Genomic DNA, 19,501 nt, shown 5'->3' on the forward strand with positions numbered 1-19,501 from the left:
AATGGACAACTGTGAGAATGCGATTCAAAAAGTTACTTTAAAAAAAAAAAATACAAATCCACAGTTATGAATTTAGGAATCTGCAGCTGTAACATGACATAACATTGGATCATTTGTGATTATTATTTTCCATTCAGAGAGGCTCTTATTCTATCAGCTGCATAGTTTGAGCTTAATTCATTACTTCTCTGACACTATCTCTGGCTGAAATGATTATTTTGTCACGATTATCCACAGGTAGCTGAGCTTTGGAAAATTCCCCAGTGAATAATTTCCCAATTCGTTTCAAAATTTTGTTTGACGTTAGTGTGACTTACTGTATTGTAGCGTCAACTGGCATAATATAGTAGCCAGTGTTGAGTTGATTGGAGCAGGACTACTTGACAGTGTAATTTGTGAACAGTTAAAGTAGTTAACCCGTTGGCCTTAAGCCTTTGATTAAGTGTTCTTGCAAGAACACTTACCATTCATGTGTATGTGGAAGTTATTTCGCATTGTTTTGTGATTTTTGTCGCCATGGTTACTTAAAACACTTAGAAAAGTCATAGCACACCAGTCCCAGTCAAGCCGCACGTTTTGCTATAACATGTGTGGGGGTTTTCGAAAAACTGTGGGAGGAGTTACACGTCAAAGTTTTGGGTGGAAGAATAGCAATTCAATAGACTGACAAGCCCCTCCCTAATTCCCCTCTTCTCCTTACACACATGCACGTACACACACGCACACACACACCTGTCCCTAACTCTCCAAAACCTCTGAAAACAGAGAAAACAGCATGTTTTAAAGTTGTCATATTTCAAGAACGGTTGATGGGACCATAGTGGAAAAAGGGCCATAAATGTTTTGAACCTCTGCAGATCCACTGTGATCTGTAAGTTGTAATGCACATGTGTATGTGGTAAACTTAAGCATAACATTTTCAGGGTTTTTCACAGTATGTTTTGTGACAAGATTCACTAAATGTAAAACAAAGGGAAAACATTGGAATTCTTGTTGTTTATATGTTAATATCTTACTCTCTTTACAGCTCTGACTGCTCTGTATGTGGCCCCTGACTTAAGTGTCTTAAATGACACTGTAAGAGCTGAATGTTTTAGGAAGAACATGGGAGGACACAGTGACCACAGTGTGTGTGTGTGTGTGTGTGTGTGTGTGTGTGTGTGGGGGGGGGGGGGGTCCTGACTCTATTCAAGGCTCCTGACTCAAGGGCGCCACAGGAGTCTCATATCAATGAACAAGGAAGTGACGGCCAAGGAGAGCGAAACATCGCCAAGAGAGTTCAAGAAAGCAGAGATACGACCGAGTACACACAAACTGTACACCTCATAGGACTCACTCATTACTGCTTTCCTAATCCTGGTTGTTCGTGAGGGTTTTTGTATACGAGTGCTGTGGATCTGGAATACTTCCACTTCAGCAGGTTGCAATCATTTCCGTATGCCCTCTCATCACTCTCCCTCACTCCCACTCAGAAGACATTTTGCAGTATGAGCACCATGAGGCTGACATGCTAATGAATGTGGGATAAACAAGCAGGCAAACAAACAGGGGAGTCATTACTATGAGTTATTAGGTGGAATTTATGCAGTCGTGTTTTTTAATGGCAAATGACCTTGAGGCTGTCTGCTCCCTCTGCAATCCTCAATTACATACACATGCATATAGCACACACACACACACACACACACACACACTTGTAGACAGGGCAATGCTCCTGACAGTTTATCAGGACAGGAATTCATGGGTCCTTGGACATCCTAAATGCGCATCACAGAGATATCGCATTCAGAGAGTTAACGCTTTCTCGTCCAGACAGAATGTGAACCTCGCTCACTCTTTCACTCATGACAAAAGGAAAATATTTGAGCGACGACATAGTTCTGTGTTTCTACATAAGCGACCAAAAAAAGTTCTTGTTCTCGTGTAACATCATCTTTTCCCCCACTATGTTTAATCCTCCACTGTGCTCTTTGATGTGTCCGCGTCGCCCCTTGTCAGGAGTGGCTGTAGTTCTTCAGTTTGATCAACAGGTGTCTCTTTCATATCCCGGGATTGAGCTCAGGGTTCCAACTGTGAAAAGCCAGCTGCTCTTTGATCACTGATTCATTCTGATCCAGAGCTAAAGAATAATCAGTGTAGTGAGAAAATGGGACATGGGCCTGGTTACAACCTGCGGCTAGCGAGCATCACATCATATGTCCAGATTGAGAGCTACAGATGGGCAGTAACTTTTGTTTTATTCTGTTCTATATGGAGGTAAAACTTGTGGACACAAAGTATTTGATTTGTTTTTAAAGTGACATCTGATGTAATGAAATGAGCGGGCGATTTTCTTTGAGCATCTATTTTTTTTGTCCCAACTTGGAAAAAAAAACCCACAATTTGCAACTATCTCGTTCAAACACCAGACTTGAACACAGTGTTTTTACTATTTTATTTTTTTAATCTGTGCTAATCAGTCAGTACTACAAAAAGTGTCCAGTCTGATCTGTGTTGGGCAGCGAGATGAGGAAAAACAAGATCCAAGGAAACTTTTCCAGTCATTTAAATTGTATTTGTTCCAAATGTCGAAACATTATCTGCAGCACAGTAGCTAAAATATGTTTACTACAAGCAGAATCGCTCATAACTCCTTTCCCTCATGCAATTCCAGCAGATTTTTTCCGGCTTCTGCCAACATCAAAGTATCCCTTTCACTGCCAGCTGGACTGCAACAGCAGTGGTCGCACTGACACTTTCTTTCTCTCTCTCTCTGTATTTGCATGTGTGTGACTTCAATGAAGACCAGGCCCTTGGTATAAATGTGTTGATACCACATCTTAGCACACCTCTATCCAGAAGTAAAGGTGTCGCTGTCCACTGAGGACACTTCTCATCGAAGGACAGATGTGTCCGATGATGTCGGGCAGCTCTACTGTCGCTCGTGGCTATACTCATTTTCTATGGGAAGCACTCCTGTACCTGCTCGGCACGCTCTGTGGCCATGTTTGGCCCTGGACATTAAACACCTTGTGTTCATGAAGCTGACAGGAATATTATATTTTAGCGTTGATCAAACTAACAGTACAGGATAATACAAGTATTTCAGACAGAGATCTCTGCATCAGCCAAAGCATGGTGAGAGAAGCTCAAATCTTGAATGAGGTCCATTGCATTGGCTTTTCACACACAACTACATCAACATTATAAATAATTCGGTTTGCAATTTACGCATGACTGGCCCATAAATCGGGTTTCTCGTGTCTCTGTGTACAAGTCATGTGCAGTGTTCAGAGGACAGCTGGTGTCGCCCATCAAGACGCAGAAGCAGCTGGGACTCCTGGTGGCAACCAAATATGCTAATTAAAAATTGAAGACCAGAAAAGCTACAATTTAATGAGCTGTGAATTATTATGTGACATTCAGTTATCCCAGTGAAAACATTAAGCCACAAAATCCTGATTTGGGCACCGCACACGGTGGAGTGATGAGTTCCTGGTTGGCTTGGAGGAAAGGTTAATTACTGTTTGTTTGTTTGGCTGTGGCACGCTTGTTATATTCAAAGGGATTTCACAGTGATTTCTTATATGTAACATTAGATAATGTGTATTTCATTTTGCAGGTAGAAGCTAGGTGGGACAAGGAATCCTTCACCGATGTTCACGGAAACCATGAACTGTGATGTATCCATTTCCCAATGTCTCCCTCCTCACACCTATTTCTTCCCATCCCTATACTCGAAACTTGACCATGAAGTGAGAAAAACGGCCAAAAATACATAAAACTGAGCAATGTGAGTCATTTAGAGTGTCCATTACCACGTTCCTAATTGTGAGTATAATTAGCAACAGAAAGTGGAAGCAGCTGTGTGAGCAGATTATGGGTGTACAGAGGATTTTGTGTATTTCCATCTCGGAAAACACTTGTCGCGATCGAGTGTTAAATAGCACATAAGCAATCATTACTGCTGATTTCACCGGTGTCTGTTTGCTTGTCACACAGAAAGTACAGAAACTAGTTGCACCAAAACAATGACAGAATGAGGCAATAGAGCTCTGGATGTCCTCAGAGTCAAAAATGAACGGGAGCCGTGCTGGATTCAACCTGTCAGAGTTCACCGCTCACTTTAAACCCATGAAGATTGACCGATGTATCACAGAACTTGACACATCTGCATATACAGTATATGATCTTTATAATGCCCCTGCCGTGCTTCTTACGAGGTTGGAAGCAGCCGGAGAGGACATTATTCCAGACCTGCAGTGTCCTGACATCTTCAACTTCCTGATTAACTTCCATTCATCATAACTCTGGAGCGTCACTGAACGTTTACAGGAGTCTGGAGAGATACGAAGGGACTCAATCTGTGACTTACATTCAACTCTGTGCAGACTTGTAGGTAAGTTAGAGTCCACTATTTGCTGAGCATTAACCACAAAACCTGTTGCTGTGTGAGCTCGGCTCCCTCCGTCTTCTTCTGCTCACCGTGTGAGCGTGTTTCACAGAAGCGGTTCACCTTCACCGTCTCTGTGGATCTGTGGGGGATCTGGTATGCTCTCCCATTAGCCTGTCTTCGAACATTATTTTGGCATCCCAGAGCAAAACAGCTATCCACCATCTTCACTTTGATGATGAGAACAGCCAGCGAAGGGACCCAGGCTATATCTATTATTGCATGGGAACTGGGCTTCATGCACTGTTGTGCAATTATTTGTAGTTAAAAAAAAAAGGTTGACTAAGACATTGGGGCCGGGGAGCTCTGGCTGGAGTGCTGGCCTGACGTATTGTGAGGGAACACTAAAGTTTTGGGAAAGAACGCAACTATTAACGCTTCAAATTTCCCACCCTGACCCAACAGGGGCTCTACAGGACATCAAATATTAGTAGTTTTTTTTGTTTATTTGAAACAGAAAATGTGGAGGGTTTGACTATTTATCAATTTAGAATATGTATAAAATGCCATTTTTTAAGGATTTATTCAAATAAGAATGACTTGGAATGAAACATCCATTCAGATAAATTATGATTCGTGTTTGTGTGATTTCTTTGATAACATTTGGTAGCAATTGGGCCCGTTGAGCCTCTGTAATGTATTAGTCTAATTTAGTGTTGTCTCTTTGGGTTTTTATCGTTGCGTTGGTGATTATTTTAGTTTTTTTTACTGTGTTTTGTTGATCCATCCATCTTCTACCGCTTTATCCTCATGCGGAGGACAATCAAAACAAATGTCTCAATCAGAGTAAGGTCAATAGTCGTATTATTGGTGACCACGTAAATGTAACCACGTCGATGGACGCATTTAGCGATAATTGCGGCCAATTATGAGCAGCGGTTACCACATGATGATGTGTCATCTGCAGACCCTGTACAACCAGCCACCAGTCACTCTTCATTTCCTGTCCTCCCGCCACAGTAAAAATGTCAAACAAATATATTTGATTGTCTCTCACACACACACACACACACACACACACACACACACACACACACACACGCACACACACACACACAAACACACATACATGCACATGTCATCTGAGAGACACAGTTCAGCAGCCTGCACAATTGGTTACATGATCGTCTTGTCTGTTTTCTCAGATGTGCTGTCGCCACACAGCTGGGTCTGCTGGCGGTCAGCTCAAGTGGCCCGGGCAGCAATCACACAGCTGCAGAACAAGCCAATACACACAACCAACGAAGGGCTGGCAGTCCCCTGCTTTCAGATGCACAGTCTGTTCCAGTAGAGCCATCCATCCAGCAAATCTGTCCCCCCCACCTAATTAAGTTGAAAAGGGGGAGTGAGAGGGTCATTAAGCACTTATTTATTTGGTGAGCCACTGGTACAGAACAGCAATCGTATTCCTCTCGCCGGGTCATATAATTGGTCTGAGCAGTGATAAGCTTAGTGCCATGCAGAGTGATGGGCAAGGACACTTGGGGGTGCTGTAAATTGTGCCATGACTGTGGTGCACAAACTTTGATCATTACATCCTCAGCAGGGAACGGCACTGATGAATACCTGCGTTGACCTCAAAACCACCAAGCGCGTTTTTTTGTGAGCTGCTGCCGAAGCTGGCACACACACAATACTTTACTGCTGGAAATGAAAAGAGGAAAGGTGTCCTGTGAGAAGTGGCCGCCACCAAGTGCGATTACATCACGGAAAAGAAAAAAAGGGGAGAGGATTCAATTTGGGGAGGAGTGTATCACACGGACATGGTGGCCCTTGTGCTTGTCAGAGATTGGGAGAGGGGAGCGTTAATCATGGCGCACCACCCGCATCTCCTGGGCTCCAGCTTGGGCTGTTTGAGCGTTCTGCAAACTGAAATACAGTCGATGTCAGAGAAAAGGTCAATGACTTTGTTAGGAGGTGCTATGAGGACACTGAGAGTGTGCTCTTGCTTTTGACAAACACAAACTCAAAGACATGATGCCTTTCCACACTCCAGCGGGAAGACCTTTAGGTCAGAGCGGTCATACAAACCACATCTGAAATCACGGTGGTTTTCTGTCATTTATAAAACGTTCCTGAAGTGTTTAAAATCTAATGGTTTATAGGATGACATCACCCATTTTGCAAAAGGGGGTTGGAGCTTATTGGACGATACCAGCTTTAAATCGCTTTAAAATGATTTACAAAATGGGCATCGTGTTCTCCTGACGAATACCCTGAAACTAGCGATTAAAACCATTAACTGATTACTGATGCTATAAATCAAGTAAAAATCATGTTCATTTTCCCATAGGCTTACAGTCAAACTGAGCTCTTTTTAGCAACCTGCAGAGTTGCCCCGGGATGCCAAATCAGTCAGAGACAGGCAGGAGACGGGAGAGCATTTTACCGGATCCCCACAGATCCGGAGAGACGACAGAGGTGAATACCTACAATAATATTTCAGTTTTAAATTTTTGCAAAGGACTAACAAAAACAGAAGAAGCATTCACAGTAAAGTGCTCAACTCCAACTCCTTTGCAGGATAAGTGACTGTCCTGCTGCACCCTTCGCGCATTACCATGGCAACCCACGGATTTAAAATGTAACGTCTAACAATCAGCATATTAGAATCCATAGCCTCTGATTAAGCTCCTGGTAAGATTACTCTGTCCTGACCGAACACCACTACTTATGATTTGCCGCAGATTAGCCCGGGCGATGTCTTCAGGTCGCTGTTAATAGCTGAACAGGTTCTATTCTTCTGTGACTAACTCATGTTTTATTTGATAGACACCAGCTTTCAGACCTGGAGGGAAGTTTGCACACTCATCAACCCCAAACCCACGAACACGCCGCTCATCGGCATTACCATCGCCATCATGATCCGGACGGTAGCTGCAGTCGTTTTTATTTCTGTTTTTATTGAGTCCCAACGGAAGCGAACAAAACCACATTTAACACATACAGTCATGAAAGAGAGATTTTGTACACATGTCATCTGTGTTTTTATATTTTTGTCCACATGGCGGTCTGTTTGTCCATTACTCAAAAAGAAAAGGACATTTTCTGAGGATGTTAGTGATTGAAAAAAAAGAGAGAAGATTCTGTGAGTGACCTTGGTGGAGGTTTGTGCGCTCACCAACTATTATTTTAAAGAGTTTGACAGTGAAGGATTCTAGAGAACGGTCTCGGCGAAATTTGCATGGAGAACAGAAACCTGCGAGACTCATTTGTCATTTGTGTACGGAAGAGTGGCAATCAATCGTGATCGGCCGAGACGAGAGGGATGTCAGCGCTCCTGATATTTAAAGGGGGTCAAGAGCCATTGATTGTAGACTTCCACGGAGACACTGACCTGTCATCGATAAGACAGATGAAGCTCTTGGTGCCAGCACATGTTTCTCCACTGTCCATCATATCCTCACATCCTGTCTGGGAGCATCTACGCGATGACTCACTTTCCCATGAGGTTTCTTTGTGGGTCCGCGGCTCCTGTGAGAGGATGGAATATATTTGCTTATTCACACAGGAAGCAAAAGTTGCTTGTCCACTCAGCTTTTAAATGTTTAAAGTTTCAGTTTTTACCACCGGCAAATGCATTGCTTCAGTCTCACTGCTCTCTGCTGTGACCTTTTTCTAAAACGCTGCAGGGGGTTGCTTATATTATTTCTTTCTTCTTCTTCTTCTTCTTTTTTTTAGCCAAACAATAAGAAAAGATCCTATGAGGCTTCTGTTTGCAACTAGAAGGAATAACTTCAGTGGAGCACTTTGTAGTTAAATAGACAGTAATTTCTCTCAGGAGATCAAAAGAAGACCAAGATAAAGCTAAAGTGACTGTGAATATTGGACCTGGATTCACCAGTTAGACAGAATAGTATATAAGAACAACTCCTCTGTTCTCCTGCCAAAACTCAGCTATTGTTTCTTTAAAGGCGAGAGATGCACAGAACCATTTGTCTTGTATTTTTAATGAATTATAATCGAAAGAAATGTTTTTTAGTGCAGAGGAGCTGCATAATACTAATAATTTGAGTGATGCATATGTTTTTACAAAGTGTAATGTTGCATTAGGCCGACTATTACTTCATCTACTATCTTCTAACTTGCTGACTATTGTTTACTTTTCACATGTACACATTAAATCAGCTTTTTCACCGGCAGGGACTTTATCGAGCGTCACTATCCTGGAAAGAGCCATGCTGTAGAGAGTTGGGAATTGGTGCAAGCAAAAACACTGAGCAGGCTATGTGTGTATGAGAATTCAGCAACTGGCTGCTCGTCCTCTCAAGGCTCGCATCCAAATTTAAATTAAAACACAACAGAGGAAAACTCCAGGGCCTTTTTCTTCGCAGTCCGCCGTGTGTACACTTTCCTCACATGTCCACTGTATTATACACGGACTGATTAAAACCACAAAGTCTCACGGGCCTCGGCGGCTCGGTGCCTGAGAAAGGGGACATTTGCTACCAGCAGACAAATGATTGCGTACCCAATAATTGGACTTTAATGACGAAACCAACCTTTACATGTATGCGGAGCATGGTGAAACAGAAGCAGACAGACACAAAAAAAAAGAACCTTTCATTGCGATAGGTTGTAAATCCCCCAATTAGTGCAGCAGTGAGTCTACAGAGCACCACAGTTTCCATATCGCACAGGAAACAGTATTACTACTATTCAGGATTCCGGCATAATCACCACAAGCTTTGCTCAAGTAGAAAGTGTCAGTGCATGCAGCGTTTGCATACATCACTCTGGGCTTTCATTTATGCATTTGTGTGTGTGTGTTTAGTGCTTGATTGCAGTTTGATGCAGATGTAAAGTTACACGAGCACATTCTTGAATGTTAAGTTACATTTGTAAACGAGGGAGCATAAGAGTAAATATGACCTGTTTTCCAATATTTGCATAGCAGTTGATCTCTTTTGGCATTAATGAACAGGTTAGTCCACCACGTTAGTGCTTCTACCTGCCATCATCAAGCCCCAGTCTGTCCGTGACATTCACATCAGGGCCAGCAGATGTCAGAAGTGTTCCTCACAAGCGTGGGGGGCTCATCAAAGCATTGGGATCATGTTATTGTCATCAAGCTTGTTTCCTTCCAGAATTTACATGTCAATGTAAATGTAGTACAGGTAGGGTTTTCTTTCTTTTTTTTCCGGTTCGAATGCCGTCAAGTGTGTAAATAACTAATTTAAATGTGGAGGTTTTTTTTGTGTGTGTGTGGTGATTTAGTAATTAGTGGAGATTGGGTGCAGCGTAAAGTTGGTGCAGATACATATAGTACTCCAGCTGTTCCCCCCAGATAAAGAGGCAGATGTGGTAAACGAATCGGTGATGGAGGAATTGTGCTGAAATGGAGTGGAAAGAGACGGGGGAGGGGGGGGGGGGGGTTGTGTAGGCAGACTCTGACAGAGACAGATAAATAGACAGAGGAATCGACTAACAATCAGACAAGCTGGAGCATACAAATAAACCCGAGTAAAGGTACTGTATGGATAATGACATGGTATTAGAGATGAAAGCAGAAACAATGCAAATAGCCCTTACTTTTACCAGTTACCATGACAACAAACCACCTGAACTTGGAGGTAAGTCCCAGGAGAGGTGTGCAGGAGGGAGAGGTGGGACAGAAGAGGGGTGCACGTGTGTGTGTGTGTTTCATGATTTCACAGATTTCAAAGTTCCCCATTCTCAGGACACACGCGTCTGTTGTGCAACGAGGGCTCCACTGGGAGCGCAATTCAAAAACACAGAAAAACAGAGAGAAAATGGAAACCACTAACTATCAACCATCTTTAACGTTTTAATTGCTTGTCTACCCCAAATATCCCACTATCAACAATGTTTATTTATTAAACAAAAAGCGCCGCTCTTTCTTGCACTCCGTGTGCTGCACACATAATGGAGTCTCTGGGATACGACTGAACATGAGTTGCCTTAAGAGAGTGATCAGGTATCTGCTCTGAACCTGCGTTTGTAGGCTGTCTGACATTGTGGATGCTGCAGAAATTCACATTTCCAGGGATTTGTAATGACTTAAGGATTTTTAAAAAAAGAGGAAAATATAATTAAAAGATGCCTCAAAAGAAGCTTTACCAGGGCAGAAAAGAGTTCTCATTAGATTCTGCTGAATGCTTGGGTTTGGTGTCCACAGGTTTTCATTATGGTGGGAGCAGAAAAAGCAAAGTTTGAACTATTATTTCTGTGAACAGGCAAATCTAGAGACAGTCATTGAAAATGAGTGTTTTTCAGCATTAATTAAAATTGGAAAACAACATTACATTATTGTGTTTTATTGAAAGTTATAACTAAGTAAATATTGGAAATTGTACACACAGAGAAATTATTATTGTATGCTTTATATTCTACACTTTTATACTATGTACTTTGTTTCCAGGTTTCACTACTCATGCAGCTACACACCTAAAAGAACAGAAAAAACCCCACCGTGATACTATATGATCTTATGCGAAATGAGAATTTGTATTTTACATATGGCAATTAATTTCCAGGCTGCACCTAGCATTCTGAAGCTAAATTTTAATTACTCAATTCGGGGCAGTTATGGGAAGAGCTCCAGCACACTAAAGATAATTTGCCTTTTCGTTAATCTTCAGTGGAGGGCGGCTTACAGCAGCTGAGTGCAGGCGATTTTTGTGACAATCAGACCATAATTATGTGTGTGGATGCAGCCAAGTGCAACATGGCACAATGTCATTAACTTGCAGCCCACCTCAGCCTGAAAGAGGCTGAGGGGTTGTCATTATTTTCTATTATTCTGAGAGGGACACAAATCCAAATGAGCAGATAAAAAAAATAAATAAAAACATAACTAAGCTTGATGCCACAGGCTTAGCCAGCTGTTTGACATTCAGCAGTTAAATCTTGCTGTAGTGAAGGTGGTGGTGGTGGGGGGGTCACTGGGATAATATTGCTCGAGGAACAACGTGAAATTTCATTAGGTCTGCTAATGTCTCCCTGACATTAGTGATAAATCCTTAGCCGCTTGCTAATAGGTACTAAGGAAGGGGATATCCACGGCCTGCGGTAACTGCACCATGTCTGATGCTGCGTAGCTGAGCGATTCAGCTCGAATTCGGAGGCCTGTGCAACGGGAACGTGTTGCCGGAAAAAAGTTGAGTGCGACAGAAAACACCAAACTGATGCAAAGGGATTTTCTTGACGCCCTGTCCTCACATACTGCTGTACGATAACCCCGCGTCCTAAACACTGTATGAAAACACATCTACTAGTCAATTTTGAGAGAGGAGGAGAAAAAAAAAGAAGCATGCTGCAGTTACTGTCTTCCAGGATTCAGGAGGGGCTGTTATTGTACAGTATTCATGACAGACATTTTGGAATATGGATGAATATTTCATGGCCTGTTGAACAGGGATTCAGCCCGAGATGCTGTTGGCAGTGGATACCATTCATGCTATCACACTCATACCAATAGCTTGATACGTTTCTTTACCTTGAAATGTCAATGTGAAGCAATCTGAGGATCCGTCTACATTTCCTGAAAAGGAAAACTAAGAAATCGAAAACAGGGAGAGGCAGAGTGATTGTCTTACCAATAAGTGCTGATACATATTTTAATCGAATGCACGTTTCAGACGACAAGGGCACGCTGTCATCCTGTGGGGCCACAGGGAAGTGCCTATAATGCTATTCTTATTGTCTGAGGTCTTGGTGGGCTCCTCATGCTTCACCGGTCATCTGATCAGAGGTGAAGAGTCTAACAAACACGCAAGGCTTCACCTCCTCCAGCACCCTGCTGTGTGGAAACAATAGTCTGAAGGGGTTGGACTGAGTGTCTGATATCACTGACACATATCCTAACAAGTATCTGAGGCCTTTTATTACCTGGCCATATGGTTTTTACCCTGGCTTCGCCTCTTTTTACTCCTCCACTCTGAGGAGCAAGAAGAATTCCAGACTACAGCTAAATGGAGGCGAACACATGGAGAGGGTTTGAATTATTGGCTTAATTAGACTTACGGGGAGTCCAGAGTACAAGATTTGCCCGAGTGATAATACTAATGCACAGGTTCACAGAGCTCCTGCCTCTCACGTGAGGAGGGCACAAGGAAATATTGTTATTCTTTCTGTAACATTAATGGAGCACCAGCGACTCAATGGGAAAATCAATGAAGCTTTTAAATGCAAAGTTGGACGCGGGCCTGTAGTTAAGAAAATTCTGAACAAGTAACCAAAAGTGAAAGATATAAAAGAGATGGACTCTGAGATGAATGATGTCTACAGCACAGAGCTAGTGTATTTTTATTTATCTCATTAATTTGTTTGATTCTCTGTTTTAAATCTTATATTCTGCTTCTGTTTTTTTTTTCTTTTTACCTCATTGGTTGATACAATATTTTGTTGGGCCATATACAGTATAGTAGTTTATTCCACGAACTTCCTTTATGCTATTAAGGTGATTATTCCCTTTACGTTCCCACAATCACTGCTATTTGTTAGTATTATTTTCTGAATGCAGAGGAGTCGTAAAAGGTGGGAGGTATAAAAAGGTAAACGTTTCCAACTTCCTGACACTTTACAATCCTGCTGCTTTTTTCAATAAACGTCATGTGGAGAAAATGTGAGTAAGAGAACTAACATATAGGAGGTACATTTTTTATTTTAATTGGAAAATGCTGCTTTATAGCTGCATGGGTGATAGAATAGGAAAATAAAAGTCAAAGCTTGAGTGTTGGAGAAAAAAAAAATCACTGAAACAAACAACGCAGATATTGCAGGATCTAATATGAACGACAATTGGACTTTAGAAAGTATCTGAATCTGAAACCGTAAGGTTGGATGCAACACATAAGGAGCAAAGTAAATTTAGAGATCGTTTAGAGACAAAAATGTACTTATTTTGTTGGCTCTGTGTCTGAACATGCAGGGTGTTTAAGCGCATGCAGCTTTAGGGCTGCTGCTTCCCTGCTGACCCTGAAATCTGACCTTACGGCAGAGAGGGAGGCAAATAAACATTTTCCCCACAGAGATCAATTAAGAATCACACTATCAGCGCAACGAAATGTTACCAATGTTCACTGTACACACATCAGCTTGAGGTGGAAAAATTATCTCAGCACGGTCGCGAGGAAATTAAATGGGTAAGAAAATAATCAAGCACACGAGGCACGCTGCATGCAACTATTTACTTTAGATTCAATTTCAGTTTTCCTTTAATCAACCAGCTGACATCCCACCGAGATTCCAAATGTCATTTTCAAGAGAGACCTTGTAAAGACAGTAGTAACAACCATGAATGTACAGATGATATAGAATGTGGGAATCAGAATCTTGGTCCTTAGTTTGTATCGTTATTTAATAACTAATAAAATATAAGGACATTTATTTATTAGGGCCCGAGCCATGAATGGCAGGGTTGGAACATCTCAACAGTCTCATGGCCATTTATCCGTATTCCTTATCACTAAGTATCACTAAGTGCCTTAATGAAACTGATTAGCTTTGATTTCTAATATTCTATTACCTCAAAGATCTCTTAAGTACAAAAATAAGTGTTATTATTATTACTAGCAGTAGTTGCAGTAGTAGTAGTCATAAATCAACAGAACTACATATGAAAACAAATAAAAGAAAACTGTGATTATTTAAGGCAGAAACTCAATATTTCGTTTTTGCGCATAACACAAATATATAGTATTGCTTGACTAAATTTGGCCAATTTCTAACAACTTTAAATCTTTGATGCAGGATACCTCCACACAAGCTGTGCCCGATGTTTTCTGAGAGACGGTGATTAGTTTGTGAAGCTTCTTTTTTTGGAGATGACAGCTTGGAGGCTATAGTAAAGAGGCGTGGGGGGGTTGTTTTGATGAGATTGCAGAGATGCAGCAATTGTGAACCACTTTTCACTTCCCCGCTGAAAGAACTGAACACCATTTTGACGCAGGTTATTTTCCAGTACACCAAAATGCTAGATTTTAATGATATTACAGAATTGTATCCCCAAGCACTTTCACTTTCTAGTACGGCCTGTGTACATCAAATAAACTGACATAGTATTATAATAAGCAAAACAAATAGAAAAGCACTTAGCAGCATTGATTCATTTAATCTTTTATTCTGTCTTCAGACAGCCACTCCCTCACTCACTCATTCTTTATTATTTTAACTGGTAAGACACTGACATGCAACAGTGGTACAAGTCCTCCTCTGTCTCAGCACCTCCTTCATTTACCAATCTCTGAGAAAGACACATCAAAATGTCGAACTTGCAGCTGCTCCAACTACACTGGATGCCATTCCTACCGCTCTCCTTCAAACCATATCAGCAACCATTGTTCCAGCAATCACACATGCGATCAGTTCTTCACCGACTTCTGGAACATTTCCAACCGCATTTAAACAGACTTGGGTGACACCACTGCTCAAAGAGCCTTACTCAAGCCTGCTCAAGTAGAGAACTATCGATCGTCCTCTTTATGTCCACTCTTATCTAAGGCTATCGAGAGTGCGCTTTTCAAACAGGTCTCAAAAATCCTCCCACAGAATGTCCTCTTTGATCCAAATGAGTTGGGCTTTAAGGGCGGCCACTCCACTGAAATCACTCTGTCTGTGATAGAAAACCCTGTGGGCAGCTCCCTCCACGGTTTTTATCTTCAGAATCAGAATCAGAATCAGAAGAGCTTTATTGCCAAGTACGATTTGCACATACAAGGAATTTGTTCTGGTGTCATTGGTGCATAACAAGCATACAAAATTTTAATATACACAGTATATAAATGTTTTTTTTAAAAAGATGAAAAGAGCACTACAGAAAGAGCAGTACAGCTGGGCAGAAGTGAGTAACAGTGAAATATTCACCAGGTGCAAAAGTTCACAGTAATGACGTTAATGTAACGCATAAAAAAGATGTAATGATAATGTGACATGTAGAGGCAGAGGAGGAGTGTGAGGAGTCAGAGTGTCAGGGGGGGGCTGCGGGCCTTGTTGATAAGGCTAGTAGCAGACGGGAAAAAACTGTTCTTGTGGCGTGAGGTTCTGGTCCTGATGGACCGCAGCCTCCTGCCAGAGGGGAGTGACTCAAAAAGTTTCTGACCGGGGTGGGAGGGATCAGCCATAATCTTCAGCCAGACCTTTAAGGTGGGCATTGGTGGAGATGCCCAGGCCCCTGCTGAGGTGGGGGAGGTGGAGGTGAAACACTGGAGCTGGGGGTGTTGGGAGGTGTTATGGGGGATGGTTGCAGGACTGTCCCTCTGTCTTTCAAAGCGGCAGTAGAACTCGTTCAGGTCGTTGGCTAGGCGTTGGTCGTTAAAGGAGTGGGGGGCTTTAGGCTTGTAGTTGGTGATCTGCCTAAGCCCTTTCCAGACAGACGCAGAGTCGTTGGCTGAGAATTGGTGTTGGAGCTTCTCAGAGTACAGTCGTTTAGCTTCTTTCACCGCCTTGCTAAACTTGTACTTTGCCTCTTTAAGTCTGTCTTTGTCACCACTCCTGAAGGCCTCTTCCTTATCCAACCTTAACCTTCTGAGCTTGGCTGTGAACCAGGGTTTGTCGTTGTTGTAACTCACCCTGGTGCATGATGGAACACAGCAGTCCTCACAGAAGCTGATGTATGACGTCACAGCCTCTGTGTACTCATCCAGACTGTTGGTAGCAGTCCTGAATACATCCCAGTCAGTAGAGTCCAAACACGCCTGTAGATCCTCCACAGCCTCACTGGTCCACTTCTTTGATGTCCTCACTACAGGTTTGCAGAGCTTTAGTTTCTGCCTGTAAGCAGGAATCAGGTGGACCATGACGTGGTCAGAGAGTCCCAGTGCAGCACGGGGGACGGCGTGATAAGCATCCCTGACTGTGGTGTAACAGTGATCCAGAATGTTCTCCTCTCTGGTCGGGCATTTAATAAATTGTCTGTACTTGGGGAGTTCGCGAGTGAGGTTTCCTTTGTTAAAGTCACCTAGGACAATAACTAAAGAGTCCGGGTTGATCCGCTCCACACACAGTATCTGATCGGCGAGCATGCGCTGTGCCTCCTGCACGCTGGCGTGCGGTGGGATGTAAACACCGACCAGAATGAATGAAGCAAACTCACGGGGTGAATAAAAAGGCTTGCAGTTTATGATGAGAGATTCCAGGTCAGGAGAACAGTGCTGCTGGATCACTGTCACGTCGTTGCACCAGCCACTGTTGATGTAAAAACAGATTCCTCCACCTTTGGTTTTGCCGGAAAGCTCCGTGTCTCTGTCCGCTCTGTAGAGTTGGAAGCCTGCCAGCTGCAGCGCAGAGTCCGGTATTATTCCACACAGCCACGTCTCCGTGAAGCACAAAACAGCCGATGAGTAGAAGTCCCTGTTTTTCCCCAACAGCAGTTGTAATTCATCCAGTTTATTGGCCAGTGAACGCACATTAGAGAGAAATATACCCGGTAGTGCTGTGCGTAATCCGCGCTGGCGAAGACGCACGAGCGCACCGGCCCGTTTCCCTCTCCTCCGGCGTTTCACTGCGTGAACGAAGGTGAGCACACCTTTGACCATAATGTCCAAAATTTCCAGTGTGGGGAGAAGAAAAGTAGGAAATAAGTCCGCTGGTGTTGTTACCCTGATGTTCATGAGCTCTTCTCTGGTGAAAGAGCTCCGGGTATAATCGCAGAAAACGGAGTTAAAACACAAAACAAGACAAAACAACGCGCACCAACACACCGAGGCAACCATCCGCGGCGCCATCTTGATGTAAATCTTGCTGGACATATCAACAGTCTCAGACACAGTGGACCACCACATCCTGATTAAGAGATTGCAAGGTTTGATTAATCTTACCTGAGTTTTGTTTTAGTGTGCATTTCCCTTTGCCTCTCCACAGGAGTGCCCCAAGACTCCATGCTGGGACCCCTTCACTTTGTAACATGCACCACATCTTTCCTCTTTCCAGTCAAATGACTGGTCTCCTCACATACAACGTGTAGGGAGACACACACAATATGAACATCCTAATCGTCTCTTTGTCTCAGGGTGGGGTTTGTGCCTCTTTTCTCTTTGTCTGGCATTTTCATGCACATGGAGTAATCTCTGTTTTAATTTGTGTTGGAACAAACTACAAAATACAGTCAGAGGCATCTTGATGACTCATTTCTTTTGAGAGCACCTCCTCTCCTAACACCTTTCAAACTCACACTACAATGCACTTTTTTCAGACCTCCTTGCACTTTGCCTTGTTGAACATATTAATATTTAGTGACTACTCCGATTCATCCTTCCGAACTCAACCTTGACTGACTTTAAAGCTGGTTTAGATAAAATAATCTGTCAGCTCAGTAAATGTAGCGTCATGAGACATTATATACCAGGTTGTTCCAGGCTCTTTTTGCCTAACACCTCATCTTAGCCCCTTCAGATGAAACAAAGCACTTCCTTTAATCATATTTCATGTAATCTAATGAATAAAAACTGGATATACTGTATGTGTAGAACACATTGGTAAAAAAAATCCTATAGCTGAAAGATCAGGTTTGTACCATTAACATTCATCCATTACTCAGCAAACTATTTCAATGAATACTTATTGTTTATTCATAACTTCTTATTGCTTCTTCATGATTTCTACCAGCAAGCATCTATTCATGGGAAACAAAACTGTTTATTTACAGCTATTGTTGATTATTAATTATAAATATATATAATATTATAAATATTCGAGGGACAGTTCAGTTAAATAGTTTAGCGAAGAAGTAAGAGAGGCAAGGTTGAGATGGTTGAGAGGAGAAATGGAAGACCACAGAGAAGGTTCAGGGAAGTTGTGAAGAAAGACATAAGGACAGCAACAGTAACAAGGGACAAGAGACAGGACAAGTTGGAGGGAGACAATCCTTAAAGGGAGAAGCCGAAAGAAGAAGAAGAACCGTTGATTATATCTTTGAAAAGTGATTTCAAGCATTAATACAAATCTTTTACCCAGTTAGATATAGTTCATTCTATAGCTTTCATGTTCTATCTGATATATTAGCAGCTTTCTGTATCTACAGATATAAATAGAACCCCATCAAATGTAATAGTTTTGTTTAACAGGAATGTGTGAATATAAAAAGTTATTTGAATGAACCATTCATGATATCCTGTTGAATGAGTAGACTTGTCTGGCTATGATCAGCCCCGCTGTTTAGCAGTTAGGGTTAAAAGTGGTGTATGGGAATTTGAGGGACATGCTCACTCATTAGTGAGCAATTTAAATTGTTTAATGGATTTTTTTTTCATTGTGCTGAAATTTGTGTCTGATGTTTGCTTTCTAAATTGTATTATTTCCCATCTCCTCTGAGGGAAAGGTGTTGGGTCAGATCCTAATGTAGGCCAATAAATTCAGGCCTCCAGCTGCTGGGGGAAGCACTGTCACAGCAAGATTGATTTTGTTGCATCAGCACTTAAGTGTGTATGTGCTGGAGTGTGCCAGGGAACAAAGGGTGGTGTAGGGACTCTCGGCTTCCACTGGGACTTCGGAATGGCTCTTACCATCTGCTGAAAGCAGTCAATACATCCCAAAGCATCATGTAGGCCTCTCCATATTCTTCTCTGATTGACTCCAAAGGTCACAGGCAGCATCAAGAAATAAGCAGCCACTCAACATGCACGCCTTTACAGAATGCCAATATCTCATCAATTCTTGTTCTCAAAGCTGATGTTAGCTCTCACCTGCCTGAAGAATCAAGAGATAAACAAAGCTGCGGAGGAGAAGGAGAGCAGAATGACTTCAGGGCCACTTCATTTATAAAGCAATATAACTAAATACTGTATAAGCACATATATAATAAAAATAAACTATATGAATTAAAGGTCCGTACCCAAAGTTTTTGTTTGTTTTTTTAAATCCCAGATGACATAACAGAAATGACAAAAGTCAAAACAGAGTTTGAGAATGCATTTTCTTTTATGAATTAATAAAAGATGAGATTATTTGTTTTGGTTTAAACAGCAGCAGCAGCAGCATCTGCTTCAAACCTGTAACCTCTGCGTTAAAAGAGCAATGTCACGCTGTAGAAATAAAGTGAAATTGAATGGTTTGCTCAAGAAATAGACACTGAGTTTGCATCCTCATTAACGATTGCTGACATTGATCAGA

The 19,501-nt window shown here is 42.1% G+C and overlaps 1 protein-coding gene across 4 annotated transcripts in view; it reads right to left on the minus strand.

The window, feature by feature from the left end:
• The window catches only part of LOC131473599 (lutropin-choriogonadotropic hormone receptor-like), a 112,850-nt gene that overhangs the window by 17,568 nt on the left and 75,781 nt on the right, over window positions 1–19,501 (minus strand). For all 4 annotated transcript variants that reach the window (XM_058650893.1, XM_058650891.1, XM_058650892.1 and 1 more), the window contains one exon: window positions 7,770–7,906. The gene's annotated coding sequence lies outside the window, so the exon portion shown is untranslated. The remainder of the gene's footprint in view (window positions 1–7,769; window positions 7,907–19,501) is intronic.

Source organism: Solea solea, chromosome 15 (assembly GCF_958295425.1).
Source record: "Solea solea chromosome 15, fSolSol10.1, whole genome shotgun sequence".
NCBI classification, from domain to species: domain Eukaryota; kingdom Metazoa; phylum Chordata; class Actinopteri; order Pleuronectiformes; family Soleidae; genus Solea; species Solea solea.